Below are 17,207 nucleotides of genomic sequence, written 5' to 3' on the forward strand. Positions count from 1 at the left end.
CTCCGGGTTGTTCTGGTTATCTGATTGCCAGGCTGCTGGGGCTTCCTGTCGGCGGCTCAGCACCCCTCCCCAGCCGCCATGGGTCAGGGGCACACACCTTTCCACCCCCACCCCCTGCACACACCCCATCCACGAAAGCACCCAAGCTGAAAGGACACGGGGGTGAGGGGAAGCCACAGTTTTCGTTCTCCAGGCTGACCTCTATCAACCACTCATCTCGACTTCCCTCCCTTGGGGCCAAAACCTTGGTCGAGATGGGTGGGGAGACTGCTGTTCCCAGGTCCCAGATGGCAGGCCTGGAGACTGGTTCTAGTCCCTCACTCTGTTGCTTGTATGCTGTGCAATAGCAGGTAATTATCTTGCTCTCTCTGAGCCCCAGGCCCGGCTCTGTGATCTCCAAGGGCTCTTTCAGCTCTGGAAGAGGGGGCTTGGTCCTCCCATGAACGTGATGGAGGGAAGCCCATAGACGCTTTCCAACCCCCATCCCCCCAGCTTCTGGCTCCCTGAGCAGGCCTGGGGGAGGGCAACACAGAGACCCTCACCCCCATTTTCCAGGTGGAAATAGTGACAGCCCCTCCCCAGCAAAGTGTGCTGTTCTCAGCACCAGGGTGCATCCTGGGAAGGCAGATGAACAGGGGTCTGGGCAGAGGGACCCCTGGGGGTAGGCGTGCCCTGTGAGGGCCGGGTGAGGTCTTCTGGGCCGGGGGAGAGGGGATCAGTATCAGCAGGTATTCCTCAGCTGCTGTCACAGGCGGCTCTTCTGCTTCCCACCGTGGGACTCAGGGCAAGTCACAGCCTGTGATCCTGGGTCTTATCATCTGGAAAATGGGAAAACCACGAAGTCACGCCCTCCCAAGGTTTTGGGGGATGCACTATTGATGGTGCAAGTCCCTACTGTGTGCCACAGTCTCCATGCCCGTGGGCGAGAGAGGCGTTGCTCTATAGATGAGCAAACTGCGCCTCAGGCCCATGCGGTAAGTTGTGCAAAACCACGCAGTCAGTAAGTGGCAGGGCCTGGCCGGGTCTCGGGACGCCCAAGCCTCTGCCCCGCGCCTCGGGTACCTCAGGGGAGGTATCGTGGTTGGACACAGTTCAGAGAGTGGGCTTGGGGGGCCAGGGTCAGCTGGGAGGTTTCTCTCTTGGGTGCATATGACAAAATGCCGCCTGTCATCCACCGAGGCCACTTCTGAAAGGCCACCTTCAACTCCCGATTGTTTAACCGCCATGGTGGCTGCTCAGGAGACGGCGTTTGTGTTTCTCAGGCCTCTCTCAGCTCCAAGAGAGAAATCCACACCCAGCTGGCTGAACCGCAAAAGAAAGCAATGGGCTCATGCAGCTGGAGATGGCGGGGAGCAGGAGGCCAGCCGGGAGGGCTGCAGGGGCCCCGGGATGTGCCACCCGCAGCACCTTTCTGCTGCTTGCTGCTCTCTTTAAGTCCGTTGGGCCTCTCTCCTTTCCCCTGGGAGGGGGGGGGACACCAACAATCCCAGTTAGGAATTCCAGGCAAAGGAGAGGTCTGTGTCTATCAGCCCCGGGGAAGGCAGCTGATGGGCCCTGCCCGAGTCACTTGCCCACCCTTCGCTCAACAGCTGTTACGGCCATGGGGAGGGGCGCCTGGGAGAGGCCAGGGGACAGCACCTGTCTCCAGAGCAGAAGGGATGGGAAGCAGTGGGCGCCGGAGCACTTGCGTCTGGGGTGGGCAGTTCTGCAGCTGGACTTCCGCCTCCCCGGCACGGCCTTCCTGCCCCTGGGGGAGTGGGGAGGCAGGGCTGTCTTCCTTCCCTGATGACCACAGCCTGGGTGCTCCAAGCTGCAGGCGCTTACTCCCTCGCTGTCCTGGAGGCTAGGGGTCCCAAAGCAAGGTGCCGCTCGTGCCTACCAGCGGCCCCTGTTTGGCTGTCCTCAGCCTGCGGGAGCGTGGCTCCAACCCCTGCCTCTCCTCCCAAGGCCGTCTTCTCCCCTGGCGTCTGCGTCACGTTCGTTGGATGCCAGTCACGTTGGATGAAGGGCCCAGTCTACTCCAGCAGGCCTTCACCTGAGCTAATTCCACCTGCAGCGACGACCCTGGTTCCTTATTAGGCACGTTCAAGGTGGGTCCCGGGGGCTAGGGTGTCAGCGTACCTCTCGAGGGACACAGTCAACCTGTAACAGTCTGCGTCTTATCCTGAACACACCCAGGGCCTCAGACCCACCAGGCCCCCAAGCACATACAGGGAAACTGAGGCTCTGAGACGGGAGCAACTTGCCTCACATCTCTCTGGCAGGCGGTAGAGGAGACAAAGGAAATTGGGTGTCCTGACGCCCGGTCCATTAACCATGAATCGTTTGTCACTAGTTCTGAACCCTTCCTGGGGAAGGCCAGTGAAGATTTTAATGTAGCCTATCTCTCCCATCCTGGGACTTTCATTCTCTTTTGGAATGTGGCCCCATCCCAAGGCGAAGACAGTTTCCCCATGCCTGGAATCTGGGCTTGCTCTGTCCTGTAGAACACAGCAGAAATGCAGAGTTCCGAGCCGGGTTCTCAAGCAGCCATACGGCTTCTGCTCTCACCCTCCTGGAGCACAGTCCAGCCATGATGGAAGAGGCCCGGGCTGGACTGGGGACAGGGGCACGCGGGGACCGGCCGTGTGAAGAGAGGCCCAGCTGTCCCAGACAAACCCAGCCCTGGGTGACCGGCCAGCTACATGCAGCCGCGTGAGTGAGCCCAGCAAGAAGCGCTGCCCAGAGCTGCCCAGAGTCACAAGAAATAGCCCATCATTGTTTCAGGCCGCTAGATTTTGACTTGGTTTGTTACATGGCAATAGATACCGGAACAGTAAGGTTTAATTAGTTAAAAAAAAAAAAAAATCTTGTCTGATTCATTTCAGAATCAGAGTTGGACCACCCCACCCTCCCCCAAATCCCTGAAGTCTGGGCCACCAGAGCACCTGGAAACGTCTCCAGGGCTCGGGGAGGGCGCGTGCTCAGCACTGGGGCTCTCTCATGCACTGCTGCGTCGCCCGTGCTCCCTCAGCGGCAGGCTGACACAGCTGCTCCAGAGTCGTCAAACGAGCGGGCGACAGTACTCGCTGGGGTCTGCCGCACCACCAAGAGCGGTGGCTCTGCAGAGACCTGGGCCCTCAGCGGCCCTGGCTCTCTTTTGAGGACCCCGTCTTCGGTGTGACAGCCTGGGGGGGTGGCACGATGGCCTCTGGCATTTGCCAAGCACCCCGACCTGGCTTAATGGCAAGCGTTTTCACAGCAGTAACCTTGAGGCGAGTGTTTCCACCAGGGCCTAAAACAAGCCTGGACGCTGGGGTCCCCCGGTTTGGGGCTTCAACCCCAAGGCCACCTTCATGTGGCCTTGGAAAGTCACTTCCCTTTCTCTGAGCCTCAGTTGTCTCATCTAGAAAACTGGGGCGGTAAGATTTCCCGCTCTGGGTCGCCGTGGGGCTTACAGAGGAGATGTCTTAAAACGCTCGGCGTGTAACGGGTCCTTGATAAGGGTCGTTCCTCTTCTGCCAGGTACCTAACGGGTTCCAGATGGCGAGCTCCTCTGTGCGCAGCATTCCCATCCACATGAATACCGTGCAGGTGGGGGAGGAAGCGGCAGGTGGCGGGCGCGGGGCCTCCCCAGCAGGGGCAGCGGCTCGCGCAGGCCAGGCTTGAGAAGGCTGGTTTCAGGGGAGGGTTAGCGGGCGCTCAGAGCTGCTGGCAGGGAGGGCGGCGGGGGCAAAGGGGCTGAGAGGGCCTCGCCCGCCCGGGGAGAGAGACGCGAGGAAGTCTGTAAACGGGAGGTGAGGTGGCGAGTGGGTTTCAGGACCGCCGAGGCAGGAGGTGAGGCAGGAGGTAAGGGGAGGGGGGTAGTCTGCGGGAGGGGCCCAGTGGCTCGGACCTCAGGGGCCATCCCCCAGGGGGAGGGAGCGCCTCCTCACCCTCGCCCTGGCTGCCGCGTCGGCTGAGATGGCGGGCAGGGCCTCCACCCTCCGACTCTCAACGCCACTCTGTGCCCACTGTGGCGGGCAGGGCCTCCACCCTCCGACTCTCAACGCCGCTCTGTGCCCACTGTGGCGGGCAGGGCCTCCACCCTCCGACTCTCAACGCCGCTCTGTGCCCACTGTGGCGGGCAGGGCCTCCACCCTCCGACTCTCAACGCCGCTCTGTGCCCACTGTGGCGGGCAGGGCCTCCACCCTCCGACTCTCAACGCCGCTCTGTGCCCACTGTGGCGGGCAGGGCCTCCACCCTCCGACTCTCAACGCCGCTCTGTGCCCACTGTGGCGGGCAGGGCCTCCACCCTCCGACTCTCAACGCCGCTCTGTGCCCACTGTGGCGGGCAGGGCCTCCACCCTCCGACTCTCAACGCCGCTCTGTGCCCACTGTGGCGGGCAGGGCCTCCACCCTCTGACTCTCAACGCCGCTCTGTGCCCACTGTGGCGGGCAGGGCCTCCACCCTCTGACTCTCAACGCCGCTCTGCATCTGTGGGACCAGGCCTTGATGGGAGGAGCATCTGGCCTTTTCAATCTAGGAACAGGCCGGAGGAGAAGCTCTGGGCCTGAATTCCAGCCAGAGGGATGTGGGGTAGACATGAGGGGGGACTAACCTTTGTGTGGATGCCCATCTTATCTGGTGGGGATTCGAAGTCCCTCCCAAGGTCTGCTTGATTATTTTATTTTTTAAGATTTATTTTTTATTTATTTCTCTTCCCCCCGCCCCGAGTTGTCTGCTCTCTGTGTCCACTCGCTGTGTGCTCTTCTGTGACCGCTTCTATCCTTATCAGCGGCACCGGGAATCTGTGTTTCTTTTTGTTGCGTTACCTTGTTATGTCATTTCTCCGTGTGGGCGGCGCCATTCCTGGGTAGGCTGCACTTTCTTTGGCACTGGGCGGCTTTCCTTACGGGGTGCACTCCTTGCACGTGGGGCTCCCCTACGCGGGGGACACCCCTGCATGGCAGGGCACTCCTTGTGCGCATCAGCACTGCGCATGGGCCAGCTGCACACGGGTCAAAGAGGCCTGGGGTTTGAACCGCGGACCTCCCATGTGGTAGACGGACGCCCTAACCACTGGGCCAAGTCCGCTTCCCTGCTTGATTATTTTACAAACCACCCTGGGCCTTCAGGCTGAGCTCTACCGCTGCCTTAGCCCTGCCCCCGCTATGGCCCCCTTTGAGCCCCACAGGTGGCCTGGGAGGCAGGGAGGCAGGGCACTATTTTTAAGATGGGGAGACCTAGGCCCAGAGAAGGGAAGCGACTTGCCCGAGAACACACAGCAGATGCACGGCCAAACTGGCCTGGAACCCACGCTCCTGCCTTCCACGCCCATCCTAGCCTCCTTCCACGGCACGGAGGGGACTAGACAAGACGTTCTCTCTTACCTGGTCTGGGCGAAGGATGAGGGGAGTCAGGGAGAGGCTGACAGCCATCAGCAGACAGCACTTAACCCAAACTGACAATTTAATTGTGAAAACGTGGATGAAGTACAGTTACGTGTAAGGAAATCCAGACGGTCTGGACCCTGGGGAGCCTCAGCCAGCACCCCGGTTGCCGGGGAAACAGAGAGGGCTGGGGATGACGTCATTAGACGCTGAGGCTGAAGTGGGGGGGATGGGCTACCCACCCCGGTGCTGGCCACAGGCTGCGATCCCACATTTAACCCCTTCTGTATACAGATGGGCACAGGCGAGCTGCAGAGGGGACGGTGACGTGCCCAAGGTGGACCAGTGGCTGGGCTCCCTTGCTCAGGTGACCGTACCTGATCAGCCAGGCCATGGTGCCACGAGGACAGGGCCCATCGGTCCTCAGGCAGCAAAGGGGAGAGGCTCAACTTCAAGGGCTGCTTGACGCCTTCACAAAACGGGCGTGTCGGCCACTCTGGGAGGGGACACTGGTTGAATTCACAGCAGCCTTGGACGAGGAGCCCCGAGCGACCACCCAGAGCAGCTCTCTCAGCTCAGGGAACCCTGAGCCCAGAAAGAGCAGGTGAGCAGGCCACGGTCACCCAGCGGGAGGGGCACAGCTGGCCTGTCCTGAGGCCAGGGCCTTGTCCTGGGCCGGGGGGTCAGCCCGTTCTCCCCGGGCTGGGACAGGACGCCTTATACCTCCCTGCCCAGGCGCCTCGCTCACTGCCATCCCCTCGGGACTGGGCCTTGGGAGGCCCCCGCTGTCTGAAGCTCTTTTCCAGAAGCCCCAGCTCTGGGCCTGATGCGACTATCAACCCACCTGAAGATCAAAAGCAAGTACAATCACCGCCCTTAGCCCAGCCCCTCCAACGGGCCCAGCTCTCAGCTAGCACCCCACAGTCCTCACCTCAAGTATGCACAACTTCAGGGTGCAAGGGATTGTTCTTATTTTGCAGAAAACGGGGGCTGGGGGGCAGGGGACTGTCACCTGCCCCCAGCGAGTGAGTGAGAAGCTGAGATTGGAGCCAGGCGAACGCGGGGACTGCACTCCTCTCCAGCCAGTGGCCACCGGCCCCAAGAGCCCTGGGCCCCTGCAGTTTGGGCGGCCCAGCCTCGCCCCTGCCTCTGAGTCAGACACCCCTCCCCTTCCTCGGGGGCCCATCCCCCCACTTCCGGGTTTGGGTGAAGCTGCCAGTCACGAGCCCAGGACTTGCCAGAAGACCCAGCCTTTTAGAGAACTCCATCTTCCCAGACACTGCTGGCCCGTGGAGGAGCATACGGCCTGACCCGGGATCCCATCGGTGGCTCTGGGGACAGCAGCTAACACCTCCTTGGAGTAGAAAGTCCAAGGGTGTGAGCCCAGAGCCTCCAGCAGCTGTGCTTCCTGCCATGCCGGGAAGACAAGGAGAATGGGACGTGAGAGCAGATGTGGGCTGGGGTGGGGGGGGGGGCAGGAGGTCATTCGAGTCCCTGGACTCACCCTTGTCCTTCCCCGTTTCGTGGACCAGTGGACTCAGGTTTCCTCACGCTCACCGGAGCTGGGTCTCAACTATTCTTTTGTGATCCGAGCACTCCTGATGTGACGGGCCCTCCAGGACGAAGCTTCGGGTGGGGGTGGTAGTTCTGGGTTCCTGGTTCTCGTCCTCTCTGTCACACTTGCTGTGTGACCCTTCCCCTCTCGGGGCAATGATTTCCCCATCTTTAACTCGGAGGGAGCGAGGGAGTCGGGGTCAGTGCTCTGCCCGATCTCCTCCAGAGCTACACAATTACCTTATTTTTTTAATTGACATATAATTCACATACCACACATTCATCCTTTAAAGTGTAAATCCAATGGGTTTTAGTATGTTCACGACGTTGTGCATCCGTCGCCACTATCTCATTGCTGAACATTTCATCACTCCGGAAAGAAATCCCCTATCATTAACAGTCACTGCCATTCCTCCCTGGTCCCCAACCTGGCAGCCACTAGTCTGCTTTCTGTGCTCCACGGATTTGCCTCTTCTGGACATTTCATGTAAGTGGAATCATACAATATGTGACCTTTTGTGTCTGGCTTCTTCCTCTTAGCATGATGTCTTCAAGATTCATCCATGTTGTGGCAGGTATCATTGTTTTTTTATAACTGAATAATATTTCATTTGGGTTGTTTCTACTTTTAGGCTATTATAATTAATGCTGCTAAAAATATTCATGTGGAAGCTTTTGAATGAATGTATGCTTCTAGTTCTCTTGGGTATAGATCCAGGTGTGGAACTGCAGAGTCCTTTGGTAACTCTCTGTTTAACTTTTGGGGAACTGTCTAACTATTTTCCACAGTGGCTGCCCCATTTTACATGCCCACCAGCAATGTAGGAGGGTTCTAATTCTCCATGTGCTAATTCTCCACATCCTCGCCGACACTTGTTGTTGTCCACTTTTTGACTGTAACCATCCTGATGGGTGTGAACTGGTATTTCACTGTGGTTTCAACTTGCATTTCCCTAACAGTTAATGTTGTGCATCTTTTCCAGTGCTTATTGGCCAATTATTTATCTTTTTGGAGGAATGTATATTTAGGTCCTTTGTCTATTTTTAAATTGGGTTGTTGGTCCTTTCATTGTTATTAGAATTTTTTATATATGCTGGCTATTAGAGCCTCACCAGATATGTTATTTGCAGACTCTCACCTGTTCTGTAGATTGTCTTTTCACTTTCCTGATAGTGTCCTTTGTGGCACAAAAGTTTTAAATTTTGATGAAGTCCAATTTATCTATTTTTCTCTGTGGTTGCTTGTGCTTTGGGTGTCGTAGCAAAGAAAACATTGCCTAATACAAGATCATGAGGATTTATGCCTATGTTTTCTTCTAAGGGTCTTATAGTTTTAGCTCTTATGTTTGGGTCTTCGATTCATTTTGAGTTAAATTTTGTATGTGAGTGTAAACTACAGTGTAAACTATAATCCATGCTGTGTAGCAGTGCTCCAAAATGTATTCATCAAATGCAGTGAACGTGCCACACTGATGAAAGAAGTGGTTGATGTGGAAGGAGTGGGGGGTGTGGGGAGTGGGGTATATAGGAACCTCTTATATTTTTAATGTAACATTTTATGTGATCTATGTATCTTTTTTAAAAAAAGATAAATTTTAAAAATTGTATATGGTGTGAGGTAGGAGTCCGAGTCCATTCCTTTGCATGTGGCTCCCCAGTTGTTCCAGAACCTTTGGTTGAAAAGACCATTCTTTCCCCACTGCATTGTCTTGACACCCTTGTTGAAAGTCAATTGACTCTAAATGTATGGGTTTATTTATACAAACACCTTTTCCATGGCATCCAGGAAAGGAGTTACAGCAGGGTCCACATAATCACGATGACAGGAGAGATGGGGTGGTGAGGGGGAGGGAGAAACCTGCAGCCCTGCAGGTCTGTGCTTCAAGTCCATTGCCACTGCCACACCAGGCAAGTTATTCCATTTTGCTTCTTAAGAAATGACATGCTTTGTCCTACTGAATATATTCTTATGAAACATTCCGACAGGGGAATGCCCCTCACCTCAGTTCCCTTCTTTATCCTGCCTAAGCCCCAGAGCTGGTGTGAGGCCCCAAGTGAGAGGGGGGAGCAGGAAAGTAAGAGAGGTATTCCAGGTGGGCCGGTCACGAGCAATGGCCGGGAGGCTGGAGAGTGACGTGGGGGCAGTGAGCCGCCTGTGGGCCGGGAGTGCTGAAAGGCTGCCTCTGTTGTCCTCCGTAGGTGCAAACACAAAAGGCGGGCGCCTGAGTCCAGCACGGCTCAGAAGACCCCCCCCCCCAGAGGCCCGGCCAGGCCCGCCAGCCCCGGGGCTAGCAGGGAGCTGCCTGCGGCACCTGGGAGGCTGGGTGGGCGTGGAGGGCCGTTTCTTGCTCCTGCCTTTGTGTGCCAGTCAGCAAGCCATGCAGAATGTCCAGGAAAAGAAGATGTAAAGGAGGGTGGGGAAACCTTTATTTGTTGAGTACCTGCTTTTGGCCAGAGGGTCCTTTCACAGCCACCCAGAGAAAACAAGAGTTAGGCCGAGCGTCCCGCTCTTAGAAGAACGGGAAACCGGCTCAGAGAGCAGGAGCCACAGCTAGCAGGAGCAGGTAGGATCCGGCCCGGTTCGAGCTGTCCTGGAGCACGTGCTCTTCTCAGAATGCCAAGCTCCCCTAGAGAAAAAAAGGAGAAAGAGGGAAGGGGGACAGGCTAGAGAGAGGCCCAGCAAAGGGAGAGCCACCCCAGAGGAAAACAAAGAGGGGCGAAACTTAGAAACCAGCCAGGGCCGGAGCGAGCCCTCAGAGAGCAGCCACGGTGGGGACGGACGGGAGCCGGCCCACGGAACCTGCGGCCAAGAACCGTGTTTGGCCGAGACTGGTGGAAAAGCTCTCACCTCAAGATGCTGAGGGGGGGAAGCTGGCACGGGGGGAGGAGGGGCTGCCCGGGGAGGGCAGCGGAGCTGGACGGCCGGGCGCTGCCAAGCCAGGCTCTTCTCACGTCCTCGGGCCCCAGGAACCGCTCTGGCCAGCGGGCAGGCCCATCCTTGCTCCCGGATGTGCAGAGCAGCAGGCCTGGAAGCCGGGGGGAGGGCTGACCAGCCCCTCCTGGAATGCGGCTTGTTCTTGGCAGGGCTGTCGAGTCCATTGTCCACACCGGGGCCCTGCTGAGATTGAAAGGGGACGCCGGACATAAACCAGCACGTGGGGACCCCACCGCGAAGGTGCTGCACAATGGGGCCTGGCCCGTGTCTGCTGGGCGTTTCCCCAGTTCTGTGTGCTTCCTCCACGCCGGCCTTCCTCTTTGGTGATTGAGGGCCATGCACTGGCTGGAATACCCCCGCCCCATGCCATCACCACCACCTCACCTTACTCCTCCACTGCTCCTCAAAACTCAGCTATTCAAAACCTCATGGGGAGGAGATGAGGCTTAAGCAGTTGAGTGCCCGCCTCCCACATGGGAGGTTCTGGGTTCAGTTCCCGGTGCCTCCTAAAGAAAAACCAGACCTAAAGAAAAAACAGCAAATGCTGTGTTCAGGCCCCAGGGTATTATAACCCAATAAATAGGACTGTCCCTTCATTTAGAGTCACCTTGTCCAATCACCTTATTATTGTTTTTTTGCTTTTTTAAAAAGTGTACAATTCAGTGGTTTTCAGAATATGCACTAATTTGTACAACTGTCACCACCATCTAATTCCAGAACATTTTTCTCACCCAGAAAGAAACTCTGTCCCCAAGAGCAGTGACTCCCCTTTCTCCTTCCTGAGCCCCCGGCAACCACCAATCATCTTATTTTAACAGCAAGAAAACCCGAGGCTCCGAACGTGGCCGCGCCTTATCTAAGGCCGCCCCTCAGCCAGGGCAGAGCCAGGGCGAGAAGCCGGGCTCCCCACATCTGGCCGGCTGTGGTCAGGCTGCAGGTCTGAGTTCTCCCTAGGGTGCCTAACAGGAAAGAGGCTTTTAGAAAAGGCCCGTTGACTGGAGCCGCCCACCTGGCAGGATGCCCTTCACTGCCCCAAGCCTGCCCATGCCCCCCGAGCCAGGATGGAGGCAGGCACTGGGCAGCAGGGGACACCCCTGGGCGAGCAGCCCAGGAGAGCGCCCGCTCTGTGGCCCAAAGGGCTTTGACACCCACCTCTCCTGGATTTACAGCAGACCTAAGAGACCCAGAGGGAAAGCACTCTTATCTGCGTCTTTCCATGGGGGGAGCACAGCTCAGGGTAGGGTAGTGCCCTGTCCCCGGTCACACAGCTGGTGAGTGAAGGTGTTGGGGCTTGAACTCTGCCCTATGATTATAAATGCTACGGGTCACTTAAGAGAGAAGGCATGCTCTCTGCCCAAAAGAAGCAGACAGTCTGAGACAGGCTGTGGTGAAACCACGTCATCATTTTACAGTTGAAGAACCCAAGGCACGGAGAGGGACAGTGACTGGTCCAAGGTCACACAGCCCCTCAGCAGACCAGGTGGGGCTAGACGTAGGCTCTGGATTCCTGGCCAGGAGTGTTTCCTACTATATCCCGCACTTAAGCAGTTCCGTTCAGGCGGAAGCTCTGCTGTTCCAGAAGAGACGCCAGGCCTTTCCAGAATCCGGTCTGAGGCTGTCTTCCAAGATCTGCTGTCAAGGCTTATTCCTCAGGGAACAGTTGTTGGTAAAAGGAGGTGAGGTATTGATTATGCTGAGGCTGGGGGGAGGGTGGCTCAGGCCTAGGGGAAGAGAAGGAACGGGGAAAGTGACTCTGAAAAGCAGACCGAAGGTGTAGGTAGGTATTTAATTTTCCTGGCTGCTTATCTCTCCCTCCCAAATTTTCTACAGTTACATAATGATTTTTCATAATTGAAAGTGATAAACTCCTTAATTGGGTACGGTCCAGACTTCCAGGGTTCTCGGTTCTACTGAGCTGCTGACTGTGAACTTGGGCACGTCTTCTCCCTTCTCCGGGCCTTTTTTAGAAATGTCAGTAATCAGGCTGCCCTGTGAGAGGTAAAGGAGCCGAAGGGCTCCCTGTGGGCTGGTCATCAGGGAAGCTAACCGGAAAGGAATGCAGCAGCCAAGAAGTGAGGTGTCCAGAGAAAAGCCAGGGTTCAGAGAGGCCCACTGTGGCATGTGTGTGTCCAGAAGGTGAGAGAGGTTGTCCGGGGGATGGGCCCACCCTGCTCCACGGGGGCCCTCCCTGCCGGGGGTGGAGGTCACCTGCCTCCCCGAGGGCACTGGAACAGCCAGGACTAGCTCTCCATGCCCCACCGCCCAGAGCCCAGCTTCCCCGAGACCTGGACGGTGGGACACTGGAGGGGAGAGGGGCATTCCCAGCACCGACAGGGAGGTGGCCTGAGGCCAGCATCAGAGGAGGCATCACGCTGGCGGGCCACGGGTCTTGAGAAAGGTCAATGTCAGGACCTGTCAGCTGAGGGCCAGAGTCCAGGCTGGAGAGGCCCCCGGGACCTGCCTCTCAGCGGAAGGACTAAATAATCTGAATATGCGCACAGGGTTTAGGACAGTGCCAGCCATGAAGGAAGTGGTCGAGAAAGATTGCCGGGTGTAAGTTAGCCGGGGCCTGTCTGGAGGGCGGGGCCTGTCTGGAGGGCGGGGTGGAGCAGGGGGGCGAGTCTACCTGCCCAGCAGGAGCCCCCACCTCTGGACGCCTGTCTCTGCCCCCTGTGGGCACCGAGGAGCACCTAGCTCATTCTCCTGCGATGGTCCTCCCCTCCCAGCCTGCCTCTGGCCTCAAGGACTGAGGACGGCATCGCGGCTCCATCCCTGAATAATCTCCCTGCCCGGCACCCATCACTCACCTCCCTCCAGCACTTGGCTGGATCGCAGAGGCCAGGAATTCCAGGCTGGGAGCCCGAAGGTCAGGGCTGGAAGGCCCCCAGTGTGTGCCTTGCTTGCCCCTCCTATAATGTACAGACGGGGAAACTGAGGCCCAAAGAAGAAAAGGGGCCCCTTCAGTTAGTATGCAGTGAGTCCTGGCCGAGTCCAGGCTCAGACTCACAGCTGGTGCTTGCTCGCAGGTGCCTCTGCTCTCCGGGGGTCCGTCCCCAGAGGCCACTGGAGATGGCACTCCCCCTCTCCGGCCGTGCGCCCCGGCCACACATCACCTGGTCTGCGTTTGCTCCGTCTTTCTCGCTCTGTCTGGGGTAATTCTCTCCGAGCTCCGTCAGCCCCCCGGGAGCAGGCAACTAACGAGCTTCAGCTGCTGGGGCCACTCGGCCACACGGCAGGCGGATCCTCAGATGCTGGTGCTCAGTGCCGACCTGGCCAGCGGCGCGGAGGTCGCCTCCTCTCCCCACCACGGTCACTGAACTTCTGACCTGGGCGCAGCGGGTGCCTCTGTTTAACCCCCGAAACCCTGCTCAGCGGGGCTGAGTATCAGACCTGGGAAAGGGCAGGGAAGCTGGAGGACAAACGCGTTTTGATCATGTGGGAACTTATTTCTTTTTCTTTCAGACCTTTTCCAGGTCCAGGTCACATCAGGGAGGGGGAAAAGGGAGGGCCTAGCCACTTGCTCACGGCCACCCCCGTGTCTGCTCTTGCTGGTTGCAGATGCCACCTTCTCCAGCCCTCAGAGGAACTCTGCAAGGTCGCAATGTCATCTAGTCCTTTTCGGATAAGGAAGCGGAGGCTCAGAGAGGTAAGGTGACTTTGCCCAAGGTCACGCAGACCCTGGGTTCCAGCTCACTGCTGTCAAGAGCCCAAGCTCTGCCCTGCAGCAAGCTGGGATGTTTCCAGAAGGCCAGAATGGTGTATTGTGGTCTCAAATCTGCAAGAGTGGCGGGGCCTGGAGGCTGCCCTGGGCTTTCAGACACCCAGGCTGCCTTTGCTCTGACTCACTCCTTGATGTGGAGAAGGCAGCAAACTTCGCATTTACAAAATGGGGCTCATCATCTCAAGTTCCTGTGAGGTAATACTAACTGCCAATCACTACAGCCTCAGCCAGGCCTGGAACACATTCTGGGAGACAGACTCTCTGCTGGGGGCTTCCCATTTGTTAGCAGTTAAGAGCTTGGGCTCTGGAGCTCTGCTGCTTACTAGCTGTGTGAATCTGGGCAAGTTACTTTACCTCTCTGGGCCTCTGTTTCCTCATCTGTGAAATGAGGATTGTATTAGTTTCTATCTCAAAGGGCTGCTGTGAAATTACAAGGATGTCTGTTCCAGGGAACGCACCCAGCACCTGTGTCAGCTCATATTGTGGCTCATGCATGTGAGATGGGTGTTATTTTCCCTGCAGCACAGATGTGGAAACTGACGTAATGCAATGCAATGGTTCTCACGCTCGTGGTGCATCAGAATCACCTGCAGGGCTTGTTAACTTCCACAGGGCTGTGTTCCTTTCCCAGAGGTGCTGGCTCAGCAGGAATGTGCATTTCTAGCATGTTCCCAGATGACGCTACTACTGGACCAGGGACCACACTTTGAGAAGCCCTGCCTACCCCCCTGCATGTGGCCCATTAGCCAGCGCCAGCTCGGACCAGTAAGAATCAACGCTCAATAAACAATCTGGTGCGTGAACGAGCAAGCGGCTGATCTCGGAGAGCAGGAAGGACATTGGACCAGGAGCCTGGACTGTCTCCCAACAACCTGTGGGACCTTGAGCAAGTCGCTTTCCCCGGCAGCGTTGCCTTCCTCCTCCCTAAAACCCGGGCAGTGACAATGCTCCCAGGGCTCCCTCCGCGAGGGTGAAAAGGCTTCCTGTACACAAAGGCCTGGCACAGCGCTGACACTCACGGCCCAGGATGAGGGTCGTCTCGGGGGCAGGCCGCAGGCCCCGGGTGCCCCCGCGAGCCTGGCGCCACTCGGCGCTTCCTCCCACCCCACGCTTCTCCCGGCACCCAAGGCTGGGGCTCATCCCCTCCCTGCGCTCTTGACCCTGAGCTGGGGAGACCATGGCCACACTGTCCCCCAGGCCCCACACCAGGCTCCCTGTGGCCACTGGCTGCATAAAGGGGCCGGTGTCCCGGCTGCTCACCTCCCACTGGGCACCCAGTGGTTTTCTATTTCAGTCGCTGTAAAAATATCACCTTTGATCTCAGCTTGTGGCCCTTAAAAAAAAGAAGTCGAAGCCGCCTCCGGGCTGGGTTTGCACTCTCCCCGGCCCCTCCCCCGTCTCCCCATCTCCCCTCTCGTCCTCCCCGCTAATCCAGCACCACGCTGGCCCGAGGCGCGCAGGAGCCTGGTGGTCAGCCCTCCCAGGCTGGCCCCCCTTCCTCCGTGTCTCCCGCTAGCTCCGGGCACGGGGCTTTTGCCGACAGAGCGGGGCAGCCGAGGGGACGAGTGGAGGAAGCCAGCCCTCGCCCCTCCTCCCTCTCCCCCTGCCCCTCGCCTCCTGCTGTGGGCCAGGATTCTCCAAGATTTCCCGGTAGCTGGGCCGGGCCTGCTTCTCCAGCCGCGGTGGAGCGCATGTATCAATCACAGCTCTGCGTCTGTGAAACCTCGGGGCTCCCCGCGCAGAGTGGGAGCAGCCAGTGGGGCCTACACACCATCCATTCGGCTCCCCAGGCCCGGATTTGCCTGGATGAGAGTGGCTCCGGGCCTGACAGTTTTAGACTCTCATCCTCAGTGGGTGGGCAGCCAGCACCCCCACCCCTACCCCTACCCCCACTCACTCGTCCTTGCCGCTGTCCGTTCTGCAAGCTGCTGAGACACCCACACAGATCCCCCGCCCCTGATGGTCCCCTAGCTTCTGGCCGCTGAACCGCCTTCCCAGGACATTGCCCGGCCTACCTGTTCCATGCTGAGGCTCGAGCCAGAAGCTCTTCTGGTGGAAAGTCACCTTATCACCTACTGGCTTCCTTTCTGCCCTGCCACCCCTCTGTCGAGTGTGGGCATCCCCAAGGGTTCCAGCTCTGGCAGAGGGGCCAGAGGATCCACTCACCTCCCTCGGAATTTTCTTGGCTGATGGGCATTTTGTGCCAAGTGGGAAGATAAACTAGCTTTGCACCCCTGACTCCTTCCAAGCTTTGAACTGTTGTGACATTTTTCTTTGGTTTCGGCAAAATACCACCCGTTCAACAAATACATATTGCCTGTGCCTGGCCTTGTGCTGACACAGCCACTGCCCTCCTTTAAGGAAACCTGGCCAACTCTCTCGCTGCTGTTGGGGACACAGGTGTGTGCAGGGGTCAGGAACCAGGGTGATGGGGGCACAGGCGCTGTGGGCATCCAGGGGAGGCCCTGGCCCCTCTTGGGGCAACAGGGAAAGCTGCCTTGAAGAGGCGATGCTGGAGCAGGAGTGGCAAGGCTGGGAATTTATAGCAAGCGGAGGGCATCCTTGTAGAAGGGGCAGCCCTCTGCCCATGGCCTGGATATTCAGGTGGAGAGAGGGGGGAGAGCGGCGGGTAAAAGGCTCAGCCGTTATCCCCAGGGCCAGTCTGAGGCACGAGTGTGGGACATGGAGCGCCCGGGTATGGGGGGGGGGGGGTCCTGGGTATGAGTCCTGGCCACAGGCTCATTTAGCACCAACCGCAGCCCGCCAGGGCCCAGACTGAGCTCCTCACCCAGCAGCCCACAGCCAGCCTGGCCACCTCCGGGCAAGGGGCAGGCCTGACTCATGCCGGCTCCAGGGCTGGGGCGGAGCAGGCGCCAGTGAGAGTGTGTTGTGGAGTGAAAGCAGCTTTACAGACGCTTCCAGCAGACTCGCTTGAGGTATTTCTTCCTGCCCACACATCCTCAGACCTGGAAATAAGGAGCATGTGGCCACAGTGAGCTCCTGACAGGCAAAGCTGTAAGGGTTTGCAGGACCCCTGGGGAAAAGCCCCTACCAGGCCTTGCCGACTCGGTGTCCCCAGTGTAAGTCGGTGTGTGTGTGTGTGTGTGTGTGTGTCCTCTCCAGGGTGTGTGTGCACGTGTGTTGAGATCCCACAACTCACCCCTCCCTCTCTCGGCCGGAGAGAGAGAGATCTTGTTACAGCATTTCGGCAGGGGACAGCCCTGACCCGCTGACCGCCAGGGACACGGGTCAGCGACTGGGGGAGAGGCCCGCGCAACCCCTGCTCTCGCAGGGCCGCCCCACGCCCGAGCCTAGAGCGGCTGAGCAGGGCGGAGTCACGCCAGGCCCCCCACGTGCTGGGAGCGCGCGGGGTCCACGCACTCGGGTTCGGGAGCCCAATAAAGGAGTCGGCCCTTCGGAGCCTGCGCCGACCAGGGTTTCAGGCCCAAAGCTCGCGACGTGGGTCCCAGAGCTAGACGTCCCAGGGGGCCCAGGAACAGTGAGGACGGCACCTGCGCGCGAAGGCGCCCCCGCGCGGCCCAGCCCCCGCCCCAGGCCGGCCCGCCGCTCGCCCGCACACACGCGCTCTTCCCTAAAGCGCGGCGCAACGCGTGCGTGCGTGCACGAGCCCTGCCCCCCGCCCG

This window comes from Dasypus novemcinctus, chromosome 10 (genome assembly GCF_030445035.2).
Source record: "Dasypus novemcinctus isolate mDasNov1 chromosome 10, mDasNov1.1.hap2, whole genome shotgun sequence".
Classification (NCBI taxonomy): Eukaryota; Metazoa; Chordata; class Mammalia; order Cingulata; family Dasypodidae; genus Dasypus; species Dasypus novemcinctus.